The sequence below is a fragment of the Heliangelus exortis genome, chromosome 3, assembly GCF_036169615.1.
Source record: "Heliangelus exortis chromosome 3, bHelExo1.hap1, whole genome shotgun sequence".
NCBI lineage: Eukaryota > Metazoa > Chordata > Aves > Apodiformes > Trochilidae > Heliangelus > Heliangelus exortis.
Window position 1 is genome coordinate 30,283,421 of NC_092424.1, and position 24,169 is coordinate 30,307,589.

Genomic DNA, 24,169 nt, shown 5'->3' on the forward strand with positions numbered 1-24,169 from the left:
TCATCTTCCTGCAACACCTGAATTCTGGTCAGCCAATACTTCTTTTCCTGGTAAAAGCTCCTTTCAGGAGATTACTTTGAAATGAGGTAATGAGGTGATTAACCCCACTGTGTGGAGACAGCAGAGATGCTTGCCCACTTTGAGGAGTTTGACCTTCAAAATGCAGCCTCTGAAGACCACGGAGAGGAGCCAGCTTTTCAGTAGCTGGAAGGAATGCCTTTGATTTTGCTTTCAGCTAACAATGATGGATGTAGGACCAGACAACTGAAAAATAATTAAAACATAGAAGATGAAGAATACACCTTCTCCCATAGCATTTATTCCATATAACTGAAAAGCCTACAAATCAGTAAAAGAAGGCACCATTTTGCACAATATGTTGCAAAAAATTGCAAGAAATTTAGTGTGAGGAAGACAACTGCTATGGAATGACTTAGTAAATAAAATTCTTAACAAATCTCAAAGGGCTGCCATGAATGGCAGATGCAAAGAAAACCCTACAAAGGTTTGCAAAAGTTGCTGTGTTAACCACCATCCTTTGCCACAAAAACATTATATGCTGAGCCGAAATAATGCTCTTCTTAGTAGTGCTACACAGAATTATTGGCTGTATTTGTGCAGGAAATGTGATGTATCCCATTGAAACATCTTGCAGTCCCCATGTTAGAAGCAGTGTTGTTCATAAGGTCAGCTCTTAGCCTTAGGCCTGAGAAAAATGACCTAACAGTTCATTTCTAAACAGAGGAGCATATATCTCAGACTTGGGCTTGAGTTTCCCAGTATCCACCAAGATACCTCTTCACACCGAGATAACTGCACTGAGATAGATTTACTGATTAAAGTAAGGCAACCTGCATGACTGACAGGGAAGATTAATAATTTTGTTAAGTTCATAAGAAAATGCAGGTAATATTAGAGTTCCCTAAAATATCTAGAAAACTTTATGTGCTAATAGTACTGTGGTGGTGCAAAAACCCACTCACTGAGCCACACTGCAATGTCAACACGGGCCAACATTGTTCCTGCTTTGGTTACAAGGGTCGTGGGCCCAGTGTTCTTCTTTTTTCAGCAGCAAATGCAGTAGGCTGAGACAATCTGGAACTTTCTGCCTACTGGGGCAGTGAGTTAGAACAAGACCTTCTTGTCTTAATGCAAATGCAGGGAGTTGGAGTGATCAGGTACTCCCTAACTGTACCCAAACTTTGTTGTCTGGGAACCATACCCAAGACCCCACCTGCTCAAATCCTAAGCTCACTCTGAAAGTTGCCAAAGATGATCTCATTGGAATTGTGGACACCATAGAAAAATGCTGACCAAAATCAATCATCTTGTGACCCTATAAATACCAACCCAGAAACGAGGCTTTTGGAGCTCTCCAGGATTGCAGAGGGATGCTACACCATCTCTCATGAAGGAAGCCAGCCTATCCAATGGGAAAGAGTGACTATTTCACTGCTTCTCATACTATGGCAAGGACTAGCAAGACCTGAGGTTGCTTGCACTGCTAGCACCACTTTGATTTGCAGTTTGTGCCCATTTCCTCAGAGATGGATAAAAATCTGGAGAAGACCGAGTTTGGCAGAGTTGCTTTCTTAGCTTACCTCTTAATGCTTTCTGAGATAATCATCAGGGAGAGAAGAGCAGAAAAACTTTTTTCCCACCCTATAAAATGTCTTGAGCCTTGAAAAGTGCCTCTGTTCTCCAGCATACCCAGCTCTGGCCCCTGGCCAAGAGAGGGAGAAAAAGCATGTTTGGAGGAGAAAGGGGAGTGGTTGGTTCTTTAGCTGCCAGTGAGCCCTACCTGGGACAGCCCCATCCTTTACCCAAGCACAAGTAAACAACCATCCCCCATGGATGGACACCCCATGTGGGTGGCATCACCAGGAGCCACCTTGCTGAGAAGAACCCCAGGAGAGCCAGGGGTTCATAGAATCATAGAATCATAGAATTAGCCGGGTTGGAAGGGACCTCAGAGATCATCAAGTCCAACCTTTGACCCACCGGTGAGGTTGCTAGACCATGGCACTGAGTGCCACATCCAGTCTCTTTTTAAATGTCTCCAGGGATGGAGAATCTACCACCTCACCGGGCAGTCCATTCCATTGCCTGATCACCCTCTCAGTAAAGAAATTCTTTCTAATATCTAACCTAAATCTCCCCTGGCACAACTTAAGACCGTGCCCTCTTGTCTTGTTGAAAGTCGTCTGGGAAAAGAGACCAACCCCCACCTGGCTACACCCTCCTTTCAGGTAGTTGTAGAGAGTGATGAGGTCTCCCCTGAGCCTCCTCTTCTTCAGGCTGAACAGCCCCAGCTCTCTCAGCCTCTCTTCATAGGGCCTGTGCTCGAGTCCCTTCACCAGCCGGGTTGCCCTCCTTTGTTCCCTGCTTTGGGGAAAGTGGTAGCTGGGGAGAGATCTCAAGGTTATTTTGTGCATGCTCACACGGAAACTTTGGGCAGGTGGTGTTCAAGAAGTGGGGCTGCTGCAGAGCTCATGGAACCCCAGTAGCTTGTGGTGGGGCCATGGCTCCGGGCCTGTGCCCCCAGCCCTGGTGCAAAATAGCTATGGACCAGGAGCTCCAGAATTTAAAAATTAAAGTTTGCCATCTAGTGGCTACCCAAACCCCCACAGTCTTTAGGTGATGATCACTTTGCAATTTCTGAAGCATAAATTAATTTTTTTGCTAGTTATGGCTGACTGTTCCTGCCCTCACATCCATAAAAGTGACAGAAGGAGGACATTTAACCTCAATACAGTGTCCACTGTGGCAGTGCTGGTGATATGTGACAAGGATATGGTCAGTGGCACGGCTCCCTTGCTTGTCACACAGTGCAGTGTAGATGGTCCTGTGGAGTAGTAAATCCTGGATGATCTAAAAAGAAAAAAAGTAATAAAAAACCCCCCAAAAACAAACCAAGCAAAACAAAACAGACCCAAAAGCCCCACAAGATAAAAAAAATGAGGCAATGAAATGCAATCATTTCCCTCGACTTTATTCTCTTGCCTGGGATAGTGGTTCAGACCACAGCTGCCCCGAGCCAGCACATCTGCAGGAGCACGTGCCCCCCTCAGCAGAGTCCCTGTGAGCTTCATCTAAGCAGCATGTGCCACCTATATGGGATCATAAGTTCCTATAAGATCTGTGTGGAAACCTTCCCTGGCATGACCAATCATTTATTTCCATGAGAAAGTATGATGCCAGGAAGCAAGAGTGTAGGCAAGTTTTTTTACAAAGGGGAAGAAGAGGTAAAGAAGCCTCCATGGAGGAAGCCAGCAAAGAATGGCTGTGGATGAAGAAAGGGCCTGGGGAGTAGGGAAAGGGAAGGTCTGGAATGTGATGGGCAGTACAATGTCCCAGACTGCAAGGAGCTTCAGGCATCCAGCCTGATGCCTGCACAACCTCTCCTCTTATATACACAACACTTCTATTAACAGAACTCCAGGTGGGATTAGTGATTTTTCCAGCATAATCACATTGTTGAGTCATATTTAATTTATGAACCACTATACACACAAGATCATTTTCTCATATTGACTCTGAGCTAATTATTTGCCATTTTGTATTTATGAATTTGATATCTCCATCTGCAGTGTAGCATTTCATACTTGTCATTAGTGAACTTCATCTTTTTTGCTCTGAGATGATCTCTTCAATTTATCATTTTGCATTCTGATCATCTCTGCCAGACTGAGCAAATTTTGTAAGTGTACTCTATATTTATCCTCCAAATCACTAATAAAAATATTGAATAAAATCATTCCTGAAGATCTCTGCACAGCTGCTCAGAATACTCTCTTGAAATTGACTTCTAGTTTGACATTGAGTCATTAGCAATAATGCTTTGAGAGTTCTTTCATCTATTTGTATAAACACTGATAATCATAGTTTTGCATAAACTTGATTTTGCTAGCTTATATGTGAGAATTCCGGTTACTGGTGCCAAAGTCTTCTTAAATATATTGTCTACTGTTTCTTTCCCTCATCAGATATTTATGCCCTGATCCAAAACAGTATCAATGCACCTATGTCATAAGAAGCAGTTTTTACTGCCTCCTTTGAACGTATTAATTTAAATGAATGAGCATTAAGTCGTTTTTTAATGAACTGATGAGAAATAAGCCGCTCGATTTGTGTTGAGAGTTCAGGAGAAAAATAAAAAAGCTCTGTACCTCTGTTTGACTTTGTGTGCAGCGTCAGCACAAGAAAAATATTTGCTGATGATGTAGACATTCCTCAATATAGCACATAGGACAGAAATTATGGAAGCATCTATTAATCCTAAAACAGATTTCCTGGTAAAACATGAGAAAAAGAGAAAAGGACCTAATGACCATAACTATATTGATTTCACCACTGCCGCATAATTGCATCAGAAGAAGGTGATTTCAAAATGTCCAGAGCATAACCATTTAGATGGTATGTTTCTGATTCAGAATATTAAATTAATCTTAATTAAATTAATCTTAATTAAGTGTAAGAACTGCTCCATGTTCTTATGGAGGGGGAGGGGGAGAATGCTCCTTCCCAGCCTCCATATTTTGTAGTTTGCAGAGGAAAAGTACTTATCCTAAACAAACAAACAAACAAAACCACAAAAAAGCCTGGTTTGTGCCACAACCTCCATGAGGAGACAGGACAGATTTGGGTCCTGCCCTGACATCAAGCAACACTGCTGTTTTTTGGGGGGGACAGATAATCACACTGCCTATCTTTTCTTTTCAGGCTTCCTGTTACTATTTCTCCTGAAGCCATCCCACTAAGAATGGGAGCAAATATCATTTTGTAGGTGTTTGCAATACAATAAAAGTGGTCCCAACGCAATACCCCATCAAATGCATAACAGCAGACAGAGATGATTCATGCCACCACAGAGTCAGCTTTTACATATAGCCAGTGTAGGTGTTATTATGACTGTAAGAGGCTTCAAAAGAATAAGCCACACACGAGCCAGCCTGGCAGTGTTTCCTCTTAGGGAATGTAGGTAATGCTGCTCAGCTCACCTTCTCACAATCACCGTTCCTTGAAGGTTTGATTGTAAACCCCTCAGCTCTGTGTTAATTCCAAGGGATAACATGAGGGTCAATTAGGCACAAACATGACTCAGAAGATGAAATATTGCCCTTAGTGGGAAGTCAAGAGAGCGTCTTTTTCACTGTCTCCACCGGCACACATTGCCCTACCCACTAGGTGTCCCTGCCAGCCAGGGAAACATCGTGCTGTAGCCAGGGCAGCATCTGCTTCGTGCCTTTCGGCTTCGGATGAAATACCAAAACCAAACACCACCCAGGAAACATGTCTGAAATAACTTCTATCACCTTTTTTTTTTTTTTTTTTTTTTTTTTAACTTCTTTTTTGAAGCAGCTCCAAATTAATCCACAATGCACAAAATGGAGAAGCCAGCTCTCTGCTTCGTCAGGCAGGGTAATGGGAAGGTTCTGGCCCCGAGGAGAATGATTTCCCCTTCCAGGTAGCACTGAGGTAATGGGCTGCTCTGGCACAAGCAGCACCAGCTCCATCCCTCCAACCTTATCTCTGAATTCTGTAGGAGCCAGACAAATTGTACAGTAGTCCCTTACCTCAAATTTGCTCATCTTCTCAATAGACATTAGTCTGATTTGGCTCCTCCACCACGGAGCTGCAAGATTATATGAAGGATGATGTTCCTTTTGCTTCCCAGTTAAAAACTTGGTAAATTAATAAATAAATAAAATAAGATTACTATCAATGTGTGGATGTGGAAGTCTGAAAAAAATAAGCCTAATTCTAAATAGGGCTAGGTGTACACAGGTATTTCTAGGATCAGTGTGGATTAAGTATGACAAACATACTGCCTCTGTAGCTGCCTCTGTAAAGAAGAGACCTTTTTGCACAACTAAGATTTGCTCCAGTCGCCCGCGGAGAGTTTCTAGAGGTCAGCAAGTAGGGAAGAAAGTGAAGACCTCAAAGGAAGCACATACTGGCATGTTTGGTGGCTTCTGACAGCCAGGGAAGAGGAAGCAGGAGGTAAAAACTTGAAGATACGGTGGGAATTTTTCGTTTTTAAAAATGTTTTGCCTCTTTATATTACTGAACTGGGGGAGAAAAAAAGGGAAAAAAACCCAAACCAACCAAAAAACCCCCCACAACAAACCTGATTGCTCTATAGAGCAGATTAACAGAGACACTCATTTCACATTTCTGTACTTCCGTTTTCCGATCTGTCGAACAAGGGCAACATCATTTCCCTGTCCCGCATTGATGCTCGAGGTCCTCAGAAAGGAGAAGTAAACCACAGCAGAACCGGGTTTTCTGAAGCCATCTCACCCGACGATCCCATCAGAAGTCTGATCCGAAGGCTCTGAATTTTGGAGCAGTCAGCGGAGGCCGCGGCCCATTGCGCTGTGCGTTTTGCGAACACTCAGCGAGAGACAGTCCCTGTGACAAAGGACTTGCTCTCGAAATAGAGACGAGGGAGGAAAAGTAAGGGGAGGATTAGAAACGAGTTAACCAGCTCAGGGTTGCAGAGCCCTGGTATTCTGATTTCCAGCCCAGCAATCTGCTCTTATCTCACGGACAACCACCTTCGGCCGTTCCAATGCTTACGGAGTGTTAAGGGCACTCCAGATAATTATATATGACTTGGTATTTTTAACTCCCGGGAGCTTTCCATGCAGGCAGACACCGCGCTGAACTCAGCTGCCCCCAGGGACAGCCCCTCCCCTCCCGGCCCCAGCAGGGGACTGGAAGGTGACCTTCACAGCAGAAACGTGGTGCAAGGAAAAGGAAAGGAGGAGGGCCCGATTCTTGTGAAATCTGCCTGTCGAAACACCTTCACGTCTTCAACACAAAGTCAAAAACCCCTTTGTCTTCAAGATTCAAGAATAGACATAGGAAGAACTGTATTTATCTCATGTTAATCACCTAGGCAACCAGGAAAAGCAGAAGTCAACCTCACTTCCTAGTGGGTTTTACAATCTGCCAGCTCCTTCAAACGCCAGCACATCAGAAATACATGTGGTCCTGCTGAAAATTTGCATTTCTAAGAAGAAAAACTGTCTCAACAAACAACCAGTTTGGGCTTGTAGCTTTTTCTTTAACCCAGGCATTGTGTGCCCATATACCCAGGTACTTAGTGGCCCTGGGTCTGCATTAGAGGTAGAGCCTCTCTCCTAATTTTAATTTCTCTTTGGGGTCTTGCCATTGCTGCAGCAAGGTTTTGATAGAGACCAAAGCCAAGGAATGGGCTGGGAACTGCCCTTTCCTTTCCCATTTGGTAGGGAACAGCTAAGAACTCAAGTCTCAAGACTGAAAGGTGTAGCAAAGGATATATCCTGAAAATGAAATAACATATGCATATGCAGACTGCAAATTCTGTTGTAACACAGCTTTCAGTAAGCAAAAAACAATCCAGCCTGCCAGAGGGTCTTGCAGGATTCAAGTCTCAACTTGTACCTTTATCATGGGCTCACTCAGGCAGGAGGCAGGAAGGCTGGTGCCTCATAGCAAGAGAGAACAGCTAGGTTGTATTTTTCCAAGCAGTTTACTAGAATCCAGTGTTACTTCTGTAAATAAAGGTTAGCAATAGCACCTGCTATTTTGCAGAAGCATGTAAAAAAAAATAGGTTGAAAATTCTATGTTGAAACTGATCTTTTGTCAGAAAATGAGACCTCTAAAATGCAAAATATTTCATGGACAGTTTCTACAATCCTAAAAAAAAAAAAAAATAAAAATAAAAATAAATTCATTTTGTTGTTCCTATTCTTGTCCCAAGAGCTTTGCTTCTGATAGGTTTTGGTAGCTTTTTCACAGACTGGTTTATTTTCTAAATGGAAAAAGTCCCTCCATCCTTGATGTTCCTTTCACAGAAGAACAATATGGTTTTGGTAATGTCTTTATTTATATTGTTTCAAAACCTATTTTCTTTGAAAGGAAATGTTTATGAGGTTTGGCTTTTCTCCCTGCATTTCCTAGGCAGAATTACTGGTGCTTTGCTTTTTCCTGCCAAAGCCCAACATGAACTCCAAAACATTGGTATTATTTTATGTAGCACAACAGATATTCTGGGGTTTCTAGCTCATTTACACCTATGCAGAAGAGGTGTGAAACCCTGATATTTGGGCAACATTTATAAAAACTCCCTCCTACTACTGACTTTTCAAAGCTATAAATAATTATACAAAAGGCACAAAGCTTTGGAGAAGCAAGCCAAGTTTATGAGGCCCAGATACTGAGTGATTTAGGAATTTTTCCATTCACTTGGATGAGTCTTGATTTAAACGCTAGAAAGTCAGATTCATCTGAGCACTCTGAACGACTGGAAAAGTTACCAAGCTACAGACATCATGATGCAATTCACAGACTACTGAAGAAGACAGAGAAGAAAAAGTGCATGATCAGATTGATTACCTATTCACTTTTGCAAAAGAGCACAAGCCAAGGAAGAACAAAAAGGAACAGAGCAACATGGTTAACCCTTTTAAAGGGTATAAATTAATGATGAGGGTGAAGAGGAAGCAGTGTCTGTAGCCATAGCTCTCGAAGCAGAAGAGAGCAGCAAGCACAACCTGGAGGGTGCTGTGCCCTGGGGTATGCAGGATGCCACAGCCTGCCTTAGTGTACATGGACAAAAAAACCCACCCTCCTAGATCAAATACACAAGCTGCAAGGTTGGTTTGTTTTTTTGTTTCCAAGGTCATGAACGCAGAAGTGAAGGGAAAAGAACTGAAGGCCTGGAAAATTCAGAAAGTGAAAGGAAGCAGTTTTGATGTTTCTTAAATTTACAGTTAATAGGAAGTAGAGGTATACTGCTTACACAAATTAAACAATAAGGGTTCACTCTCAGTTGTTTTCATTAACTAAAATTAATAAATAAAATTCCTAATCATGCTGCACCTGCCTTTAAAATATAACAAGGAACATGACACTCACAGGATAATGTCATGTGCTTTTTAGCATGTGATAGCTCAAGGAAGTATTGCAATCCAATTAATTGCCTGTGGAACACTTCATTAACATCTTAAAACAGGTAAATAAGACTGTCATTTATTCATTAAAAAGGATAAGCCCTCAGGAGTCTGATGTAAGTCTCAGGACCACTGATACAAAAACAAGTTGTGTGTGCAGAGTAAGTGTCATCTCCAAACAGATTTGGTGAACCTGGGCCCAGAAATTCAGAATAACAGGGCAGTCTTATGTGCAAAGACAGCCTGACTTTAGCAAACAGAAAGTGGTGGAGTAAAGGAAGGGGACATTGAAATAAAAGGGAGAAATTTGGCAAGGAGAAAGGTTCTGTGGAATTTGGGAGTTAGCTGCACTGTAGGAGTCTCTCAGGCTTTGGAAAAAAAAAAAAAAAAAGAGAGAAGCGAAATCTGCAGGCTGCAAATGGATGAAGTATGAGACAGAAGCCATACGTTGTCATCCCCCCATCTGTCCAAGCCCCACCTCCAAAAAAAAAAAAAAAAAAAAGACAACCTCGCTAAAGACCTGATTAAGGAATGGGTTGTAAATCACAAAACCAGCAGGATGCAAAAGTCTGTAATTTCCATTAACTGACACAAGGCTAATAACAACTGGTAAAAAAAAAGTTTGGGGCAGTTTATTAACTTCTGCTTTGCTGTTCATTATTCTCCCAAGTTTGTAACAGAGCACAAGACAGTGAGATACCCAGCAGCCTATTAATAATAGATTTAATGTGGCACATGAAATGTGAGTAATCCGTTTCCTTGTTCATTTGTTTAATATAATCCATGAATCATGGTGACCAGTAAAGAGGGTGATTGACCACATGATGCTAGCTCTTTTTTTCTAACTCCAGCTGCTGACTTGCATTTAAGAAAACTAAGTAGCTAGTAAATACCTTGTGGTTGTAACAGAGATGCTGAGGAAAAGGCAGCCAATTAAGTCAGTGGAGTAAGATAAGGTTTGCTTTTGGATAAGACCTTGTAACTCTGCTACTGCTTCTATCAAATAGTCCCAAGTCTGCCCAGCACTAGATACTAAAATAACTGCTGTCAAACATTGACCTCTCTCTTTTTGGTCCAGTGTTTTGTTTCTCCCAGACATAACCAAATGTTTAACTTGCTAGGAGAAGTTCCTTTTATTCTCAACATATTGCTGGATGTATCCATACCACGATATCTACACACCCCACAAATCACAAACCATTTCTTACTTTCAGTACCTTTTCAAAGTGAGGAACTGCTGGTCCTCCTCTTTTACCAATAGGGAAATAAGGCACCACAAGTGTCTTGAGAACCTTGCTAGGCCCTTGCTAGGGCTTTTAATTGTACTATTTCAGAAACTTCTGCTTGTGAACATACGTGTGTTTTTCACCAATATCAAGATTTTCACTCAGTGAGTGTCACTTCCTTTGTGAGCTCCAAATGCACAGTTGAAAGAGCATCATTTCTAGTGAAAAATCTCTCAAGAACTTTTATAAATAATTCAAAATTCTGGTTGAAAATGTTTCCTTTCACACGCTTCTTCATGCCAAATATAGGCCCATATGGTATCATTATTAGTTCTGTTGAACTGTTTAATTCCAAGTGAGCTTTCTGTTAAAGAAAGACACAATTCTGGATATTATAACCATAATTGGAATAGCACGTTAAGAATCAACAGCTTATTTTTTCATTCCAGGAAACGGCAAGCAATACATCTTGTATGTAATTAGTTACGTTAGTAGAGCAATGCTGAAAAATCTTGCACAGTGTAGCTAACCTCACTTTTTATTTTTCATACACATTCATTTTTCATACATGCAGAAGTTAAAATAGTGTTTGCGGGCTTAAAAAAAATTCCCCAACAGTTTGGAGGACTTTTCTATGCATGCTTCATTGCACACATCAGCCACAGAATTAGAAGAATAGATGCCCAGGCACAGTGCAAAGCATGCAAATTCACATCAAAGTGGTTGCTTCTGGTTCATCATCAGGAATGAATGAACTATTAAATTCAGTTTGCAAGAATTGTCTCATTCACATTTCAGAACAGAAAAAGACACAAACCAATTGTGTTTTGGTGTAAATCTGCTTACCTAGTTTATTTTTGCACTGAACGTTGCCCCAGGATTTGTATGTTTGAGGGAGGGGAACTGAAATCTTGCTGTCACTGATATCAGTGGCACAATTCCCCTGGATTCAAACTCAGGTTAGCTTGGAACTTCCGTGCATATTTCTCCATCTTCAAGCAATGTGGGAGACACTTATGTTGTATGTTTGGCCCTTTGATGGGTGCACTGAAGAGCATCCATCCCATGTCTTCACACGTGTGGAGTTGCACAGCCAGCTGAGTGCAGCCAGGCAGGCTAGAAACACAAGAGCTCTGATACGTGTCTGGTTAGTGAAGGGCAGAGTTTGCATCTACCACAGCTTCTAGATTAAGCACCAGAAGGGTTTTATGTTCAGCTAGAGGGATCTGTAGGTATGGGCCCAGTCAGTTTATAGAGTTACACAATTACAAATTCATAAACAGACTGTCATGATACAAATGAGTATTGGCACTCATTTTGTTGGCAAAATTCCATTTGTTGGATGCCTGTTTGGTGGAATTCACTGAACCATGAAAGATATCAAAAATACAGATAAAAGGAGTACTTTTCCAAGTGCAAAATTCCCTAAAAGGGTTTGCAATAGACTCATGATCAATTAAGCTGGAAGGGAGCCTTCATGTCTCTGGTCCATACCTCTGATCAAGATAGTGCCAACTTGGAAGTGAGATGAGATTTTTCAGGGCCTTATCCAGGTAGGTTTTGAATATATTCAAGCATGGAGAGACTACAGCCTCTCACTATTCTTGTGCTTGGTCACCTTCACTGTGAAGCTCTTTTCCTTACATCTCATTGGGATCTATCTTCCTGCAGCTGTTGTTTACTGTCCCTTGCCCTTTGCTGGGAAAATTTTCTAGATTTGGATCACTATGTTAGTTAGTCTGACAAGCCCAAAATAAAATAAATTTTCACACAGAAACCATTAGCATATTTGCCTAAGAAACAGCGTGCAGAATTCAAGCAAAATCAACACCTTATTCAAGTAAATACATATTCATAATTATTCTATGTGAAATATTGCTTTCCAAGTTTATTCAGTGAATAATAACTACATCCCTAACAAATATACAAAAATAACTGTTCTTTTGTTACTATGGAGAGGAGGAAGTACTGTGCTTGAAGAATACTTGTAAAATTGTTGGACTAAAAACAAGATAGTGTGAGTTCCTCATATACAGTAATAATAATTTAGCAGCCCAAGGTCTTACATTCAAAGTTTCAGAGAGATAATTTGAAAGTTTCTGATAACTTGGTCTAGAAACACCCCGAAGAGTTGCTTTATGAGAGGGATATTGTTGATCATTCTGAGATGAATAAGAAGGGAAAGTAATTCTCAGCTGAAGTGAAAAAAACCAAGAAACAGATTTGGCATTACCAAATATGCTACATCTTAAATTTATTCCAGCTCACTGGACACAACCGTGGCTGTCACAGGAGTTTTATATCTTTTATATATATCACTTTATATCTCCTGCAGCCCAGCTAGCAAAGCCAAGAGAGGATACCTACACCTGATGGAATCAGCATGCAAACTTATGGACATACATACCTGCAGACACACAGACATTTGACTCCTCATCTCCAAAACGTGGTTTACTTGTAGCAAGCAGAATGCATTTGCTCCCCTTCATTCTGATGAACTGCAAGGAACTAGCACTACATGCTTTATGACCAAGGGTGTAGAAAAACTGGACTGCAAGTCGCCTTGATCAGAGAGCCAGTAAGGAGAACAGTCCCTGAGATATGGAGCCTGCAGGAAACATTGCCAAGTCATGATTGCAGCATTGCCAAGTGCCACTGCAGCCAGGCACAGAGAGACTCAAGAGTGCATTAAGTAAAGGACAAGGCAAGCTGCACTTCATAATGTAGCTAAAAATAATATTTTACACTTTATCACCTTTTTACTGAGGGTTGCTATGCACTTCATGCAAATTAATAATGTTTAAGTTCCAAACACCAACATATGGTAGCTTTCCATATGTCAGAGGGGCTTTTTCATCCCTTATAGCACGTTGCTCTCATTATCATGCAGCAGATTTTTTGTTTCTGTACATAAGTCCTGGGTTCTTACAGGGAAGTGGTTATACTCACCTAAATGGAAATTCTGGTGAGGAGATAATTTACAGTGCTCTGTTGCATAATCATTGAGCAAAGGTCATGGAAACCATTGATATAGCAGAGTCAGGGCAGTTGTAAATAAAACACACATGACCCTCTGTCAGAACATACAGAAAAGAAAGAACAGACAAGGAAGAACTTCCATTACTCTCTCTCCTCATGGTAAAATCTTATTCCCCTGCCTTGTCTCCAGAGATCCTGTAGCTGGCTAATTGAAGAAGGAGGTGTAACTATCAATCTGTCTTATTTGTTCTCAGATGTACATAATTTCTTTACTTGAGAGGCTGGTGAAATGAAACAGCAATGCTACAGTTTTTCATTCGTCATCAAAGGATGTCCAAAGGAGGGCAACCAGGCTGGTGAAGGGGCTTGAGCACAGATCCTATGAGGAGAGGCTGAGGGAGCTGGGGCTGTTCAGCCTGGAGAAGAGGAGGCTCAGAGGAGACCTCATCACTCTCTACAACTCCCTGAAAGGAGGTTGGAGCCAGGTGGGGGTTGGTCTCTTTTCCCAGGCATCTCTCAGCAAGACAAGAGGGCACGGTCTTAAGTTGTGCCAGGGAAGGTTTAGGTTGGACATTAGAAAGAGTTTCTTTACTGAGAGGGTGATCAGACATTGGAATGGGCTGCCCCGGGAAGTGGTGGATTCTCCGTCCCTGGAGATATTTAAAAAGAGACTGGATGTGGCACTCAGTGCCATGGTCTGGTAACTGCAGTGGTAGTGGGTCAAGGGTTGGACTTGATGATCTCTGAGGTCCCTTCCAACCCAGCCAGTTCTATGATTCTATGATCAGGAAGCAGAAAAACTTGGAACTGGGCTAAGATAATTAAGAAGCAGGATCAGGTTCTGCATATATGCATCTGTCTGTACATGGACATTCAGGCACGTGAATGTTTACTGGAGATAGTAGAAGTAACATGAGGTGGGGCGATACAATACAATACAATACAATACAATACAATACACAGCAATACACAGCACAGCACAGATGCAGCTTGTCCAGTACCTCCTTCAAAAGGCAGACTGGTCAGGATGTATCTGAGGAGCAGGCCTGGGATGGAGCATTGAGCTAAATAAGTAACTCCTACTTGAGGAATCAGCTATCCAGCAGAGCAATTTCTGAGATTCTCCCACATTATTATTAGTCAGTCTAAACATACAATTACAGCATCACAGAGCAGTCATTAGTCATGGTTGGACAGGATTACTTGTCATGTTCCAGGAAAAGCCTGAACTACCTGGTTTGCAGCTCCTCTAAAAAGTGTATAAAGAAGTCATCATGGGCCAAACCCTTAAGCCAGCGTATATCAACACTATTTGCTTGCCTCAGCTGGAACACACCCTGTTTCAATTAAAGACCTAATACACAGTATCTTAATACACATTTATGTTACTACTTGCACTTTGCAGGGCTAGGTAGATTGTACAGCTGGCACATGCCAGAGCAAATGCCACTTGCAGGAGCTAAGGGACCTCAGTGGAAACTGCCACCCAGAGTGACTCACTGACAACATGTGGAACCCCTGCAGTAAAGCCTTCCCACCTCAAGCACCTACTTGTGATTAATCTTTCACATAGACCACACATACTACTATTTTAAAAAGCTTAATTTTTAGGGACAGAACACATTAATGAACAGAGGAAAAGGTGAACAAATTAGCATCTTCAAGCACTGCAAGACACAGGGAAAGGATAGCCAGGTCCCTTCAGAGACCACAGCTGCAGCCTGTGCCTGCAGCATTGCCTCCTGGCAGCAAGACTGGATCTAACCCCAGAATTCAGACACCGTGACAATCACTCCAGAGTGTTACTAGGATGCTTGGCACCATGGGAGAATTCAAATCAACATTTCTTTCCTGAACTTTGGAGTGGGCTAGGTAGAAAAGGTTGACATGAAAAGTGAGCAAGTTACCCAGTAATGATGAGGTTTTGTATCATGCAAGCTTAGAAAATACTCTGGAATAAAGAATGTGTGCATTATTGCCTTTCATATTGTACCTCATCTTACACCACTATACAACTTGAACAATGAGTATCTTGCAGAATTCAAGATCATTTCACAAAGATCTGTCATCCTCCTTTACCAGATCTCTCTCTCTAAGACATGATGGAGAGGGAGTTGAAATACATCCTATTAGAATGAGTATAAATTATAATGACTGTGCTCTTCCCCAACACTTCCATTCTAAGGAATCAGCTAATTAACCCTGACTTGAGCAGCCTTGCCTATCGGGAATGCAGCAATTGAATTGATACCAGCATCCTGACTCCTACTTCTCAAGGACAAGATTTGGAAATCCTTACTTATGTTAAAAATTAGCTTACCCTGTGAGGAACCTCCAGAAATCAATGGGGATTGAACTACATGAGTAAGACAGGCAGAATCTGATAGAAGTTATAAACTCAGATTGGCCCTCTGCTAGGTATTTTCTGTCTGCTTTTTTCTTTTTTGTTATGTCTTTCCATATTCTTCCTCCTGCTTAACTTCACCCAAAAAAATACAGAATCTTACCTATTAAAGAAGGTGTTTGACTGGTTGCTTTCCCTCTTTCTCTTTAATCCAAGAAGTATGAATATTTCTTGTTACAGGAAGGTAATGTCTGACAAAACTTGGCAGATTTGAGTCTATTTCTAAACCTGGAAAGAGCCCCACCTTTTTGACAAAATGGAAGCAACAATTTATGGCTTTTAAATGTGAAGTATTTTATTACTGCCTGAACAAAAAAGTGTAACTGAAAACACTAGAGAAAGCATTAAGAGCTTAATCAGGGCTTAAAAAAGGGGATATAAGATGTGCAGTTGTTTGTTTTACCAAAGTGTGTGGGGAAGAGGTGGGTAGAAACAAGGGGACATATTTTCCATTTGCAGTTTGTTTTCCTATATTTTCTCAGAAACAGGACAGTGGGTAGAGGCACTGAAAACCTAAAGATACTGGAAAAGAACATACGTGATATAGAAGGGAGATGGGAAAGAAAAATCCTTCAGGCTTTTATTTTGAGACAGCTCAAGGTTAATTTTCATCTCACTGTGCAGGGAAACCACATCCCTCGAGAGCTGAAGCTTGGGTTTCTGTGTCTACTCTCAGGTCTGGCCTCCCACATAGGACTCCTTCTCCTAAAATGTCACTGACACATGCTGCATACAGCAGGCTCTTTGTCCCAGCCCAGCCAGAAAAGTACATTTTGCTGCTGAAGCAGTAGTTGGGACAGGGGAGCTGGAAGGCAGTGGGGGCAGCTCCCTGCTGGCCTCACAGAGAAGCAACTCAGATTTCCACTTTTTGGGTTACCTCCATGCACTGAAGAAGAGTAAACTTAGATTATATAACCCTAAAAGCAAGACTTTTTTTTTTTTTTTTTTTTTTTTTTTTTAACAGCTCCTCATGAAAGAGTTGTTAGTGAGTTGATAGGCTGTTAGAGTGTGGCAGAAACTACAATTTTTTTAGTCAAAACCATAGTTTTAATGGGAAACCTAGAAGCAGCCCTATTCTTATTGAAAAGGAGTAGTCAAAAAACAAACCCCGCTTGGGGTCTCAGGAATTAAATCAAGCAGAAAATGTCCTTCCAATACTGACATGCTGGCACAGTGGATATCAGTATTTTCTGTTACTGAATGGCTGTTGTTCACTCTGCCTTTTGCAAAGCTGACTGAAATATTGTGCTGGAATTAGATGGGAGGCATTGCTACCTCAAAGCTACATGACTGTCTGTGACTTTGCACCAACAACTAGTTTGGAGTCTCTGTTTTCCCATAGTTTAATAGCTACTCTCCTACATTGATGCTTTGAGATTTTTGAGCCTGTTTTTTTCAGCAGACACTGTACGATTGCCTGAAACTATTGGATACCTAGCAAATAGAAAAAAAAAAAAAAAAAAAAAAAAAAAGCTCTGCCTGGCTCTGGTGTTTTCTGCTCAAGTCCTAAAGCCATTTCAGTTTGAAATAAGGTACACAGCATCTGTTCTATCATCCTTCTTCAGCAGTGTCCTGGTTTCCATGGAAAAGAACACCTGGAACAAGGGAATTGCAGCAGGGTCAAATAGGTCTCTGATATTGATGAGGAGGGAAGGTCTGCAGGCACCTACCAAGCTGTAGGGACAGAGCTAGCAAGTCAGAAGTGTTTTATTCTTTCTTTAGATACAGATAAGATTTATAGCTTAGTGTAGTATTGCCTCTGGGGTTGGAATTGGATTTCTCCCCAAACTGTTACTTCATTTCATGTTTCTTTCAAGCTCCTCTTCTGTGCAGAAAATTTGAGAAGGAAATGCCACTGGATTACACAGCTGCTGTCTGCCTGGGCTTTAACTGTGCCAATTTGCATCAATCTGTAGGCAGTGCTAAGAACAGGCTGGAAGTGACTGCAGACTTCCTATGCTACTAGAGGCATATTGCTTGTAAAGCTGAAGCAATTGAAGGGAAAAGTAGAACTAGAGCCATCCAGCTCTGAGCTACCAAAAAAAAAAAAAAAAAAAAAAAATCTTTCTTTTATTCTGAGACAAGCATGTGTGAAACACAGTAGTCTTGAGGGATGCCCTACAAGATGTCAGAATGAAGCTTCAGTAATTGATAGGGGATAAAAAAGAGGTTAAAAAAGTGAAAATGTCCCTATTTGTGTAACTGATTATGCAGAAATTGTTGGAAACAAGGCCATTGCTAAACACACTGAAAACTTTTTAGAGATAAATGGAAACAGTCTCTTGGGAACCAGACAGAGATGCTGGGCTAGGATTCCTACATGAAGGAATTGCCTTGCATGTTGGCTGCACATCCTGAACTGGGGACTCATATATATGTGGTAATAAAGCAATTCACATTTAGAATATCCTCAGACTTCCTTTATGCCCAAAAGGATGGTGTGAGCATCTGCTTATACCTATGCTGGGTAGAGCACTCAGATGTTGGAAGACAAGGCAACAAAATTTCAGTTTATTGTAATTTGTCCTTTATGTGAGATACTTTTACAGGGTAGAGTGCTGAAAAAACACTGTATGTACTTCCTTAAAGGTAATAAATTCTAAGACACTTACTCTGTTGAATCAAGTTAGGAAAGTGTAAGATTATTTAGTAACCACCATTGTAGATGTGCCAACTTTTACTGAATAGTAACTAATGTTATTCAAGGCATTTCTAAATATATGTATCAATAATTTAATTATTGCTATACTGGCTCCTCTGGAGTACCTCACTCCTCAAGGTTACATACTTCATTTCAACTGGCACAGCCGAAGACCTTAGTATCACAACTTGAGCATAAGTTGAAGCACTAAAAAGCCTGAACTAGTAAATTAGCATCCTTGGTTTCCAATGGGTATGTGAGAGGAATGAAAAGGCAGGCTCTTAATTTAGCACTTAAAAACTTAATTATATAGATATAGAAGAAATGAGGAAGAAGATACAGAAGAGAAGAGATAGGAGAGAAGATGAAGAGGAGATAGAAAAGATGAGAAAGTCAAAAGGGAAAGCACCAAATTAGACACCTGACAGAAGAGCATTGAAACACAAGAATATTATATTGCTTGTCAGCATAGCATTATAGAGCCCAACATCCTCTCTTTTGTTCAGGATTCGTTAGGGAAATGACTGGATAGGGCTGCTTCTTTCACAGATGCATGGAGCCTATTAAAAAGGTAAGATGCATTTACTCCTGTATTTAGCATGCTAATAACACACAAGGTATAAAACTTATTCCATGAACAATGGAAGTTTCTATGGATCTGTATTTTACATCTCTCCCCCTCATCCTATCTGGATATAACTTTTCCATGTAGTGAGTTCCATTCTGTGAGTGGGACTGGTAAGATTCCCATGAGGATGCCACTAAGCATCCTCATAGCTGCTTCACAGGCATTTCTGCAGCCAGGGCATGCATGCTCCTTGTGCTTACTTTATGGCAGGAATAAATGGATTGGGTGAAAATAATGCATGCATTTTGCTCCTCATTTGCCATTCAGCAGCACTCAAACTTAAGGTGTGGACCTTGCTGATGCAAGATCAGAACATTATGTTTTCTTGAAATAATTTTCTTGAGAAAATGCTTGCAAGCATTAAAGATACCATTAACAATTCAGATGTATTCCTGTCTTCCTCATTAATTCCTGAATATCTACCAGCCACATACAAGAACATTTCTTTCCATATGTGGGCTGTAGGAGGTAATGCTCAAACACTATGATGCTGAAGATATGCTAAAAATACATAAAATCTGAGTAGATTAGACTAAAATAATCATGGATGAGGATGTGTTGGGAGATGATTCTCTTACTTTTAAACTTTCACCTTAGGGTAGCAAGGATTGAGATTTTTTCTCTCTTGGTGCATTATATATCCTGCTTTTCTCTCTAGGCAAAAAGACATGTTGAGAACAGTGTAAGTGAATGAAAAATAGAAAAACCTGCAGCTTGAAGAGTCATGGAAGTTGCTCTGTTTTTCATTGTCTTATGTGAATTTTATAATTGGTTTTGTGCTGGTCATGTGCCTGAGAAAGATATATCTAATAAATAAAAAGATCAGAAAAAACCATACATCTTTACCTACTGTATGTAGGGAAACTTTCCTTAGGAACAGGCTCAGAGATTCTGAATTTTTTAAGAAGTTGATTTTGACCCTTAAAACCAATTTTAGATGTATAGAAAATTTGAAGCTACACTGATGAGTTGCGGAAATATCATGGCAAGTGGACTGACTGATACAATATATAACTATCAGGAACCAGTAGGGTTTTCCTCTTTTCTTTCCTTTCCTTTTCTTTTCCCTTTCCTCTTTCCTTTCCTACAGGTTTGTATTGACTGGCATATTGCTTTAAAATTTAGCCTGACATAAAGCTCAGTCAAAAACCACGCCTACTAGAGTGAATTCCAAATGGTTTTGAAGATGGGTTTGTATCCAAGTGTCCCCATTCTCTCAAGCACTCCTTTCTAGAAATAAGAGATTGAGTTTTAAATTAATCAGAAACAATAGATAGGGTTCCAATTAATCTGATTTTCTTTCATAAGATTTGATCTATACCTCATAATTTCTCCGGCACATCCCTCTACAGCAGCAGTATGTCACATTCCTGTTGCCATGCTGCAGCTGTGGGACTTAATAAGTAAAACCTTTCAGTTATACAGGCATTTTCAGCCTGTTCCACTCATTTCTATTTCTACCTCTACATTCCTACTTGATTTACCAAAGGCTGCTCACTGGATATCTGCTTAACCTCTGTCTGAACTGGCTCACTGGAAATAAAGTTCTTGGCATACATAATAGAAAAAAGTGAAAGGAAGAAGCAGGACAGTAGAAGGAAACTGATCAGAGAAAAGGCAAAATAACTGTTCTGTACCAGTTAATCTCCAAGACCTTTCTCTTATCTTGTAATTTGTTACTATATACCTCTCAAATACTTAACTACTCAAAAATAATTTGTTTATTTTCATAGGGGCTGTGCAGACTGATCTGGAGGATCTCTATTTTGGATGCCATCAAGTAAGCATTATCTGCTCATTCTGACAGCTGATCTATGGCAAGAAATAAGCTGGTATCATTCTCCTAACTTTATCTTGGGTTCACCTGAAATATTCTCATTGCAAATTTCAGAACTTTTCTTTATATCTTACGTTATGCCACAGATTCTGTCACTCTGTAAAAAAACCAACCAACCAACCAAACAAAAAAAACAGAAAACAACCCAGGGTTATTTTTAGCATCTTTCATTCAGCCTACTCTTCAATAAAAATGAAATGTTTATGTGTTCAGTGTTTTTGTTTAAAACACATCTATACAACAGGAGAGTGCAGTTACAGAGGTGCTACAGTAAGGAGGTTACATTTCAAAAAACATGCCATGTCATGAAGATTGACTTAGTGTGGTTCCTTTGTATGTTCCTAAAAGAGTCTATATATTGCACTTTCAGAACACCCTTATCTGCTATGTGATCTGTATTTCTCCTCTCTTATGCCACATCCTCTAATTTGCCTTGCCGCACCTTCTATTTCTTTGGCTGAAATAGTTTCCTTGAGAATCACAGTAAGTCTTGTTTCTTTGCTGCTTATCAAGGCCACTGTCTCTCTTGGAATCAAAATACCATAGGGAAAATCTCTAGCTCATTCTCTTTTAGATCCATGTGAGCATCAGTTTATAAAGATAAAAAGCCCTTTGCCCATTACAGCATATTTCCCAATCTCCTGCAATGACTCTGGGAAAATACACACTGCCCAGCACAGCCTCCTGGCTTCTCTCCAGCTTTCAGCTACATTTTGCAGTTATTCACAGCTCTAGATCAGCCCCACTTCCATCCACAGTCACACTCCTGTTGGAGCTGGAAGATAAGGATGGAGAGCAGAATAAAACCTCACCCAAATCCAGGAGAAAGAAGTGAATGAGCTGCTATGGCACTTGGACACCCACAGGTCTATGGGGCTGGATGGGACCCACCTGAGAGTACTGAGGGAGCTGACAGAGGAGCTGCCCAAGCCTCTCTCCATCGTTTAGCAGCAGTCTTGGTTAGCAGGGAAGTTCTAAGACAACTGGAGGCTTGCCAGTGTGACACCTATCTACAAGATGGTCTGGAAGGAGGATATGGGGAACTACAGGCCTGCCAGCCTAACATCAGAGCCTGGAAAAATTATGGAGAGGTTCATCTTCAGTGTGCTCACACGGCAAGTCCAGGACAGGCAGGGGATCAGGCCCAGCCTGGATGGGTTCGGGAAAGGCTGGTCCTGCTTGACCAACCTGGTCTCCTTCTATGAGAGGTGACCTGGGAAAGGCTGTGGACATTGTCTACCTGGACTGTAGTAAAGCCTTTGACACTGTTTCCCACAGCATTCTCCTAGAGAAACTGGCAGCTCATGGTATAGACAGCTGTACTCTTTGCTGGGTAAAAAACTGGCTGTATGGCCAGGCCCAGAGAGTTGTGGTGAAGAGAGTCAAATCCAGTTGATGGCTGCTCACCAGTGGTGTCCCTCAGGGCTCAGTTTTGTCTTGTTCAGTATCTTTAGCGATGATCTAGATGAGAGGGATTGAGGGCTTCCTCAGCAAGTTTGCAGACAACACCAAATTGGGTGGGAGATCAGCTTGAGGGTAGGAAAGTTTGTAGAAGGATCTGGACAGGGCGAATTGATGGGCTGGGGCTAAATGTATGAGGCTTAACAAGGCCAAGTTCTGGGTCCTGCATTTCAGTCACAACAACTGCAGGCAGTGCTACAGGCTTGGGGAAGAGTGGCTGGAAAGCTGCCAGGCAGAAAAGGACCTGGGGGTGGTTGAGTGACATATGGTTGAATATGAGCCAACAGTGTGCCCAGGTGGCCAAGAAGGCCAATGGCATCCTGGCCTGTATCAGGAACAGTGTGGCCAACAGGTCCAGGGAAGGGATTCTGCCCCTGTACTCAGCCCTATTGAGGCCACACCTTGAGTACTGTGTCCAGTTCTGAGCCCCTCAATACAAGAAGGACATTGAGGTGCTGGAGTCTGTCAAGAGAAGGGTCTGGAGCACAAGACTTTTGAAGAGCAGCTGGGAGAACTGGGGTTGCTTAATCCGGAGCAAACAAGCTGAGGGGAGACCTTATTGATCTCTAGAGCTGCTTGAAAGAAAGTTGTAGTGAAGTGGAGGTTGGTCTCTTCTACTAAACAAGCACGAACAAGAGGAAATGTCCTCAAGTTGTGCCAGAAAAGGTTTAGATTGGATATTAAGAACAATTTCTTTACTGAAAGAGTCCCCAGTCACTGGAAGGAGCCGCCCAGGGAGGCACTGGAGTCACCATCCCTGAAGGTCCTCAAAAAACATGTAAACATGGCACTTGAAGAAATGCACTATTGGGCATGCTGTTTTTTCCTGGACAGATGGTTGGACTTCACAGTCTTAGAGGTCTTTTCCTATTGTGATCCTATTTTCCTATTCTGTGACCCTTGCACTGTGATACAAACCCACCCCACCCGATCCTCAGTCACTTAAAGGTCACAACCCTCCCAAGACATTTTAACACCTCAAGCTTCATCCTTGTCTATCAGGGAAGACTTCAAAGCAGTGATGGGGTCACGGTTCAGATCCTTCTCTGGAAAAACAAGATTCTCACTGTAGTTTATGAGGATTAATGCAAAGCAGCTGACTGAATTTTGTAAAGGCAATGAGGCTACCCTGTAAACAAATGATTAAAACTATTTGCATTTTGTAAAGGCAAAGAGGCTACCCTGTAAACAAATGATTAAAACTATTTGTTGCCATACTGACTCCATGTTCCTTTAGGAAGTATCTTGAAAGATTTTAGGGAGAAATCTATATAAGAGCTGTACCTACCAGGAAACAAAGCACTGGCTCACACACTAGAAGACTACCAAGGAAATCTAAGCAGTTCCATATTGGGGAGATTTTTTTTCCTTTTCTTGAAATGCATAAATCCTTCTGATGCCACATGCTTACAAAAATAAGTATAAAGACATCTTGAATTCCTTGGACAAAACCCCTTGACTTCATGCCAATGACATGCTCTAATGACATTAAATCTTGTTTTGAAACTGATGAGTTTATATAGGGTAAGTACAAACCAGATCCCTATTCAGGGAGATGCTTACAGTTCTCCAGAGGATGCCAGGTAGTAATACTAATGGAACACTTGCTTTCTTGCCTTTCAAATGCATCAAAATCAAGTTGGAACACCCCAGGACAAGTTAAAATAAGATGTATTTCAGATAATCTAAATGCTACAATACCATTAGTACCAAAAGCAGAAAAATCATGACATTTCAAGAGAAATAAATTCCTTTTCATTGTGGGTTTTTTTGGCACACTGCACTCATGTTTTCCAACTTCACAACTGCAGAGACAAGAGCTTTTTTTTTTTTTTTTCTCCGAGAAAGCAGTATTCTAACATTAAATTATTGATAAAGCAGGAAGCTTAGTAAAACATGAACATAACATTTAGTAAAAACACCAACACTGAGACAAATGCCAATGTTGGTGATGCAAAAAAACCCACTAAGCCATTTCATCTGACTAAACAGCATAAGAATCCAAGGCTTCTGAATTGCTAACAAGTTAATTTGCAAATTGTAGGTTAAA

The 24,169-nt window shown here is 41.1% G+C and overlaps 1 long non-coding RNA gene across 3 annotated transcripts in view; it reads right to left on the reverse strand.

Moving 5' to 3' along the window:
- Positions 1 to 274: 274 nt before the first annotated feature.
- Positions 275 to 24,169, reverse strand: part of LOC139794366 (uncharacterized) — a 38,371-nt gene continuing 14,476 nt past the window's right edge. Inside the window, exons 3-6 of one of the 3 annotated variants that reach the window (XR_011725093.1) lie at positions 13,119 to 13,242; positions 2,746 to 2,871; positions 1,602 to 1,723; positions 275 to 1,423 (exon numbers count right to left, since the gene is read on the reverse strand). This is a non-coding gene — a long non-coding RNA (uncharacterized lncRNA). Of the gene's footprint in view, positions 1,724 to 2,745; positions 2,872 to 13,118; positions 13,243 to 24,169 lie in introns of all 3 variants that reach the window. The other 2 variants (XR_011725092.1, XR_011725094.1) reach the window with 2 other exon arrangements.